At 47.5% G+C, this 7,852-nt stretch overlaps 1 pseudogene; it reads right to left on the bottom strand.

The window, feature by feature from the left end:
- Positions 1-1,597: 1,597 nt before the first annotated feature.
- On the bottom strand, positions 1,598-7,195 carry LOC143389085 (chondroitin sulfate synthase 1-like; annotated as a pseudogene).
- Positions 7,196-7,852: the final 657 nt, after the last annotated feature.

Raw genomic sequence — 7,852 nt, 5'->3', positions numbered from 1 at the left:
ACTAGCCCTAGCCTCCTGCTGCCTCATTTCTACTCACAGTCCTCAGAGACTCTCACTATGAGTATAAGGTGCTTATTCTTCCTAGGCCCAGTTGTCCTCAGCTCCCTGCTCTTGCCATCCCCAATGGCTCTTCTCAACTCATGTGATTGTCCCACTGCAGGGTGGGGAATTGGGGATTCTGAGACAAAAGATGACAGTATTGTTCTGGGGACATAAGAATGGTTCTGAGTCTCAGAATTCTCAGTTAGGGGCTAGCTCTGTAGAGCCAAGCCCCTTTGGAGAGGCTTCCAAGATCTTAAGAACCCTGCCTCCTCTGGCAATATTTGGGGAGTAGAGTATTTTCTACCTCAGCTCTCCCCAGGAATTGGGAGAGACTCTTTTCCCCTAGTAGAATGTATGCTATCACAGACTCCACTGGCCTGGAAGGGATATTCTAGTTCCTTCTGTTGATCACTTAGTAGAGGTACAGAGAGGGAGTTTTTCTTGCATAAAGCACACAGCAACTTTGTATAAACTCTGTGTCCTGGGACTTTAACAATATCAGCCAAGACCTGGGAGGACCAGACATTTTAAAACACCTGGCATGATGTGAGCCTGAAACTGGATGGTGGTTTTTTAGGCAATTTTAATTCTTTAACTTCAATCTCTCCATCCAAGTTCTTAGAATGCCTGACATGGACAGTCCAATATGGGGCAGCAGAGGCCAGACATGGGGAGCTGAGAGCTGGAAAGAGTTGAAGCTCTTCATGGGGGAGGCTAGACATCCAGTGGCAGGCTGCAGGAGTTGTTACAGGAGGAGGGATGCAGGGATACAACTCTGGTTCTGCATTCCTGCAGTGTTAGTTTTCCATCATCCTAACAAACACCAGAAATAATGAACTAATATGAATAAAAGGTCTCTTCTTCCTTTCAGGTGTCTACATTTTGGTCCATGAGCAGTTGACTACATCACTTTGGCCCTGAAGTAAGGGAGTCTATCGTGTTGGGCAGCACATGGTAGAGAGGATCTGCCCACCTCATGGCAGGTAAGGATAAGAGGAAAAGAGAGAGGAATGGGGACTCCATTAATACCTTGAAGGGCACACTGTCTATGACTGGAGACCTTCCACAAGACCCAGATCTTAAAGGTTTTGCCATCTCAACACTGCCATAAAGCCAGACTGCAACATCAAGGACCCTTCTACCTGCACTCGCTGCTCCACTTCCTGCTCTAGAACTTGAGATGGCTTTTAAAAAACTTGTGAAAAGAGACAAAAGTTAGAAACTGTGCAATGTTAGCAAAACAGAATCTTACAGTGTTTTAGTTTTTTGTTACAATAATATTTCATGAGAATTTTCATGTTTTTGCCATAAGACTGTAGACAAGGGGCCTGAAAGGAAATGAAAAAAAAAATTCATCCAAGACTTTCAAACCAGAATTAAGCTGGTTTGCTACATCATGTTCAAAGGAAGATGTGTTCAAAGGCAAAGATTAATCACAATTTTGTTCACAAATCTCAATTTAAAGGAGTCCTATGTAAGAAAAACACTTAGAAATTATATCCTTGCATGGACTTCAAAAGTTGATCTTACAATTTAAAAAAAAAAAAATAGATAATTAAAAATTTTTTATCCAGAAGAGCTGGACATCAGGCTGGCTGCTACTATAACTTGGACAATTTATTTCCAGTCACATTTCAGCTAATTGCTGCATGGAACCATGTGATGATGCTTTGGACCCCAAGCACACTTTGTATTGTTTGGGATCCAGATTGGGGTCATGGAAGACAGGTTGTTGGACATGCACTACTCCTACCTCATGGATTCTGAACATCTTCAAACATGCTTGGAGAACATTATTGAAAATGTCCACATCCTTCAGCCCCAGCCATGGATGGAAATTGCCACCCACTTGGACAAGATTTCCCTTATAAGTACAAGTAATGCCAAACCCATAGTTTCTCCAGAAGCCAGTTTTTTTTTTTAGTAAAAGGAAAAAAACAGTTGTCCCTGGGAACTTTCCCATCATAAATAATCTTTCAATCATACTGTCTAAAGATGATTGTGGAATGTGTTTATTGACCCCAAACTCTATTTGCTCAACACTGTTGCAGGAGTTCCATGGTAAACACCAGGTCAACTTCACAGAAGAAGTGCAAAGATTTGTTATGAAATGGGAATATCTTACCCTGAGGGCCGGAACAATTTAAAATTCTAAAGATGAAGGCAAAACCTTCATATCACCTTTAGGGTACTTACTGCTATGATTTTTCATCAGTTCCACTAGTTTGGCCTTATCAGGGTTGGAGTCAGAATTAAAAAGTAGCATAACCACTTTGTTGTACTACTCAAAAACCTCACAAACATGTCAAAATGTCCAGATAATAGCATCAGTATATGACATTTTCATCTTTGGGCTCTTTGTGTTTGTTCTTGGATCCAGGGAACTGGAAGGGAACAAGCTACTTCAGGGAATTGGAGAGGAAGAATAGGTATCCAGACTTCTGGTTGATTCTGTTGGTCAGCTCCTGAGTGTCTAGTTCCACGTGCTCCACTAACTGGATCTTGATGAAAATATTCTTTAGGTCTGCATGCCTCCTCACACCAACTAACATCTTTCCTTTATACTTCCTGTGTAAAAGCAGTAGGCTTAGAATGTACTCTGCCCCATACTTGGGATTCACCACAGGACGATAGCCACAATAGATCTCCTTGAAGTCCATGATGCATACCCGTGTCTTGGTGGTGGCCTTAATCATTTCCACTACCTACATGATGATGTCATCCAAGGCTTCCATCTAGGCTGAGTCCATTCTTCTTGGGAGGGGGGGTACAGGGTGGCTAATGGTCCACAGCCAAACAGAAATTCTTCCCAGTCAGAAATTCTCATTGCAGAATTTCCTCTTGAGGGCAGGACTGAAACCTCAAGAAGGAAGCAGGGATTACCAGATGTTGGTCCTCTATGCATCTCTGTGTTGCTGTATTTGCTCATTAGGATGATTTCTCAGTGGATCTGCATTGTGTGATGACTCTGCTCTGTAATTTGGCAACTGAGAATGTAGCTGTGCAGTTTGTACTGGTAGCCTGGGTTTTTGTTCAGGGTAAGCACGATAGCTTAGTGAATCTTACTGTTCTGGAGATCTCAGATGTACCCCTTCTTCTTCTGTTCAGAATGCTCATTTAAAAAAAAAGCTGATGTATCTCACAAGACACAAAACATTTCTGTAGTACTCAGTGCTGTCTGCCTGAAGAACAGAGACTCAATGATATTTAAACTCCTCAGGAAACTCTTCAGATGATCTCTCTTGATGTAAAGATCATCATCTGCTTCCAGATCACTGTCCAAGCAGTGCTCATGCAAATACTCAAGTATCATGAAAGTCTTCTGGGGTGGGTAAGTGCTATCCACACCCCATAGTGGCACAATTGGAAAAAGTACAGGTGTGTCTTAACACTCACTAGAGAAAAACTCCACTTTCCCAGAAATTGTTTTAGGTCATGTTCTGAAGGCAGCCATAGCAGGAGTCTGAAGTATTTCTGGGTGGTCATGACTCTCACAAGAGAATTTTCCTGTCATGCGAGGCCGCCACTGGGCCAAGCCTTGTGGCCATAGCTGTGCCCTACAGACATCTTCTTGTGCCCTGCAGGCCTGGGATCCTTTTGCCCACCAGCAGTCCTTCAGGCTGGTATGGCACAACTAACTCACTGGTTTCAGCTCTGAAGCACGGGGTAAGACAAGCCTGTGAGGCCAGCCCAAAGCCCAGCAAGAGTCAGATATGAGGCAACAAGCAGAGCTAGGCTTGCCAACTTGCCTGGAGCCATGCCCACACCAATCTCCCTGTAGGGCCACTTTCACCGACTATGTTCAGAAGCCCTCCCACCACAGCTCCCAGCAGCAGAGACTTGTTGCCTTCATGCTAGGAAGCCTGGTCCCAGCTTCTCAGCGGGTGCCTAGGGCCATCCTTGCCCATGGCAACCCTGGAGCTGACAGCAGGCCTGGTGCTGAAGCTTCATTATGCACACCTGCCTGCACAACAGTGACCTGCTCCTTTAAGAGGGGAACGTGCCCTGCTCATGCAAGCTTTGTCTCCTGAGCAAGGCTGCCATGACTATTCTAGCTTTGGCAAAGAAGTGTGGGGTCAGTGAAAATTCATTGGCAATGGCGCCTGCTCAGAGATCTTGGCCCTGCCCTTATGGTGCCCCGGCAGGCTCCGCCCCTGTTCTCCATGTGGCCTAGACTGCTGCTGCTGCTGCTGCACATGGCTCACCATTGCCCTTTGATATATTTTGAGTTAATTTTTGTGCAATGTGAGAAATAGAGTCTAGTTTTACTCTTCTACATATTCCACTATGACCTTATATCATACTGTTTCTGTGACAGAGTCAGAAGCTCATGGGGACCTGTGAAGCCATGAGCCAAAAATTAATCTACTCTCCTCTAACTTGTTCCTGTCAGATATAATGGTCACAGTGAAGAAGAGCTGACCACCACAAATGGGACAGTTGCAGAGTACATTAGTGTTTCTGATAGTCCTGCCCAGCATGGAAGACTGAGGAGAGTCCTAAAACTTAAGAAGGGTAAGAGATGGGAACTTGAGAACCTGGGAAATTAATATCTCTGCTAAAGGTACTTACATAGATGAACATAAATCCTAACAATGACATACCCTTGTATTTTAGTTTCTAACATATTATATTATAAATTAAAAACAGGAGAAAAAAGTTCACAGTTTGAATCAATAATGGAAATGAACACAAAAATTCCAGTGTGTACATCATAATTGTGACAACAGCATCATAAACAATAAGGAAGAGATGAGGGTAGGAGGAGAGGTAACATGGTAATAGAACTCAGGCATATGTTGGTATTGATGTAAAACACATAGAAACCACTATAAAAATAAATTTCAAATATAGATAAAAGGATATAAAATGTAACAAAAGTGGTATGATGGGGAATAAATAAACCAATCAAAATGGAAGCTGCTAGTGGAGCAGTGAGGAACCTAAAACAAAGAAAAAAACACATGTAAAAAACAGCCCATTGGCAGAAGTCTGTCATTATCTGTGATGACATTAGACGGAACAGATGAGTCTTGGTTTCTAAATACCTAAGAAGCCTGCATCCACAAAAAGTTTCACCCAATTTCCCTACAATATTGCATTAGGGAGATAAGCTTGGGTTTGATGGATTCTCTTCTAACAAAAACAATGCACCTGGTGACACAAACTTGACCTGCCATTACTTCCCATGCTCTGTCAATGCCACCAATCTGAGACACAGGACAGGATACCTTTTGGCACAACTGGCACAGAATGAGGCTTGACACCCTTGCAATAGACTCTCCAGTGACAGAAGATTTGGGGTCCTCAGGAGGGGGGCTGCTACTCTGTGAATCCTAAACAAGAAAGCAGCAGTGGAGGGGCATTCAGAGGAATCCAGGAGAGAAGCTGGGGTTGCACAGAGTTCAGGAGTGAGGCCAGCGCTGGGGGTGAACAGGAGGAATGGGCATCAGGAGAGTTTAAACTTTGTCTGAGGTTGCAGTGACCACATTCTGAGGGTCAGACTAACACAGGGTCACCCCCAGGACACTGGCAAGAGCCAAAGCACAAGAGGACTTCAGCTGGAAAATGCACTGAAGGAGGCTGATTGTATGTGTAAGCATGGCAGACCATGCTGGTTGAATTTCCTTAGGGAGAACATGCTAAGGTCCAGATGCTGTAGGAGAGAGCAGAGTGTGAGAAGATGGGGCTCCTAGGGACTATTTCCTTCTCCCAGCATGACTGTATGTGCCTCCTGCTAATCTCAGGGGACTATTTATCACTGTCCAGAAGTCATCCCTGGTAAGGCTTCTCTATCCTAAGGTCCTCCAAAGATGCCTACACAGTTTTCTCTGGCATTTTCTCCCATCTCCAGCCATACATACCTTTCCTTAGAAAGAATTTCCTATGTGGTCTTGCATGAGGGAGGGGGGAACATGGTCACTTATCCCTTCACCCTGGCTAAGGCGGTATACAACTCCCCCTGAAACCCAGAAGAAAAGGGTCTCCTGCCATCAGGGGCCAGTGCCCTCTACACTGCTGAAGTTGTACAAGATTTCCACTCCCATACCCAGGTGGGAGTGGTGTCTTGCCTGGAGGGGAGAGTCCCCTCTACCCTGGCTGCCACAGTATATGAGCTACCATGGACACTCAGGTGGAAAGGGTCTCCCAGTGGATATCCCGACTGGAGGGGAGAGTCCCCTGTACCCTGGCTGCAGTGGTAAATGAGCTCCCGACTGGAGGGTCCAGTCTGCTCTACCCTGACTGCAGCGGTGTACAAGGTCCCCCTCGACAACCAGGTGGGAATGGTTTCCCACCTGGTGGGGGGAAACCCTCTACCCTGTCTAGTGGGGTATACAAGTCCCCCCACCCACAAAGGTGGGAGTGGCCTTCCGCTTGGACGGGTGAGTCCCCTGTACCCTGGCTGTGGTGGTACAAGAGTTCTCCCCGATTCCCAGGTGGGAGGGGTCTCCCGCCTAGAGGGGTGACTCACCTCTACCATGGCTGCTGGGTATACAAGCTCACATGACACCCAGGTGGAAGGGGTTCCTTGCCTGGAGGGGAGAGTCCCCTCTACCATGGCTCAGGCAGTATGGGAACTCCAAATGACACCCACGTGGCAGGGGTCTTCCCCCTAGAGGGGCAAGTCTGCTGTACCCTGGCAGCAGCAGTATAGGAGCTCCCCCTGACATCCAGGTTGGAAGGATCTCCCGCCTAGAGTGGTGAGTCCCCTCTACCCTGGCTGCAGCTGTGTATGAGCTCCCCAGACACCCTGATGGGAGGCATCTCCCACATGGAAGGGTGAGTCCCCTCTAACCTGGCTGCAGCAGTATACAGTCCAAGGGCCTGGCCGCTCACCTAATCCCCTTATCATGTTCCTCATGTCCCTTGGGGTAGTGTGGAATCTCTTCATGTTGGGTCTGACCTAAGGGCCCCTTGCTTGGGCCCTCCAGCATGGTCCCCTAGGTGCCCCTTGCACTTCTCTCTGTATCCTGGACCTCCTGCAGCCATTCCTAACTTTCACCTTGCGCTTTCCTCTGGCAATCATATGTCTCCTGATCCTTGGGTACTTCATCCTGGGTCGGTCTGGTGGATCCCTTGCCACTTCTCCTGGTTTGGGTCCTTGCTCTTGCCCCTCTGCACACCCACCGTGAACCCCCACCGTGCCCTCCATTCGCCCTCCTCCTGGCCCCCTTCCTTTGCCAGACCTCCTTTTGCCAGGTCCCCAGCCCTGGTTCTCATCTGGACAAGGGCACCTTATGGGAAACAAAGCCTTGTTCCTCAACTAGGCCCCTTGCTCTCCCTGGATGCTTGGTCCTTCACCTGGAACCCTGATACCTGAGAGTGACCCCAGGCCTGGAGACTGCCTGTGCCCTGCTGGATCCCCTGCCTTCCTTCCCAGGTCTTGTCCACTGTCCTGAGCCCCCTGCCCACTGTGTCCTCCTTTGACCCTCCTTTTGTTCCTGTCCCTGCCAAGCCCTCTTTCCTGATCCCTTTCCCAGATTCACACCCATGTCAATGGAGTGGATCTGGCCTATTAGCCCTTCTGGCTCCCTAAGGGAAAAAGTAGCCCAGCCCCTTGCCTGGGCCCTTTGGCCTCCATCAGCCCAGGTTGTGCTCCCCAACCCTGACACCTATCCATGGACCTGGGCCTTAAGCCTTCCTTCCTGTGTGCCACCATCTACCCTCTCTCCTCTCCCTACCCTCCCCAGCCCTGCTCTGGTCCATGTGCCTTCCTGAGGATCTCCTTACCTGGGGCAGCGGAGTGGAATTGACTTGCCTCTGTGCCCTGAAGGCTCCTATGTGAAACAGAGCCCTGCCCCTTGCCTGG

This window comes from Callospermophilus lateralis, unplaced genomic scaffold, assembly GCF_048772815.1.
Source record: "Callospermophilus lateralis isolate mCalLat2 unplaced genomic scaffold, mCalLat2.hap1 Scaffold_43, whole genome shotgun sequence".
In the NCBI taxonomy this organism is placed as follows: domain Eukaryota; kingdom Metazoa; phylum Chordata; class Mammalia; order Rodentia; family Sciuridae; genus Callospermophilus; species Callospermophilus lateralis.
The sequence above is the reverse complement of the archived record's forward strand: the minus strand, read 5'-3'. Positions and strand labels throughout refer to the sequence as shown.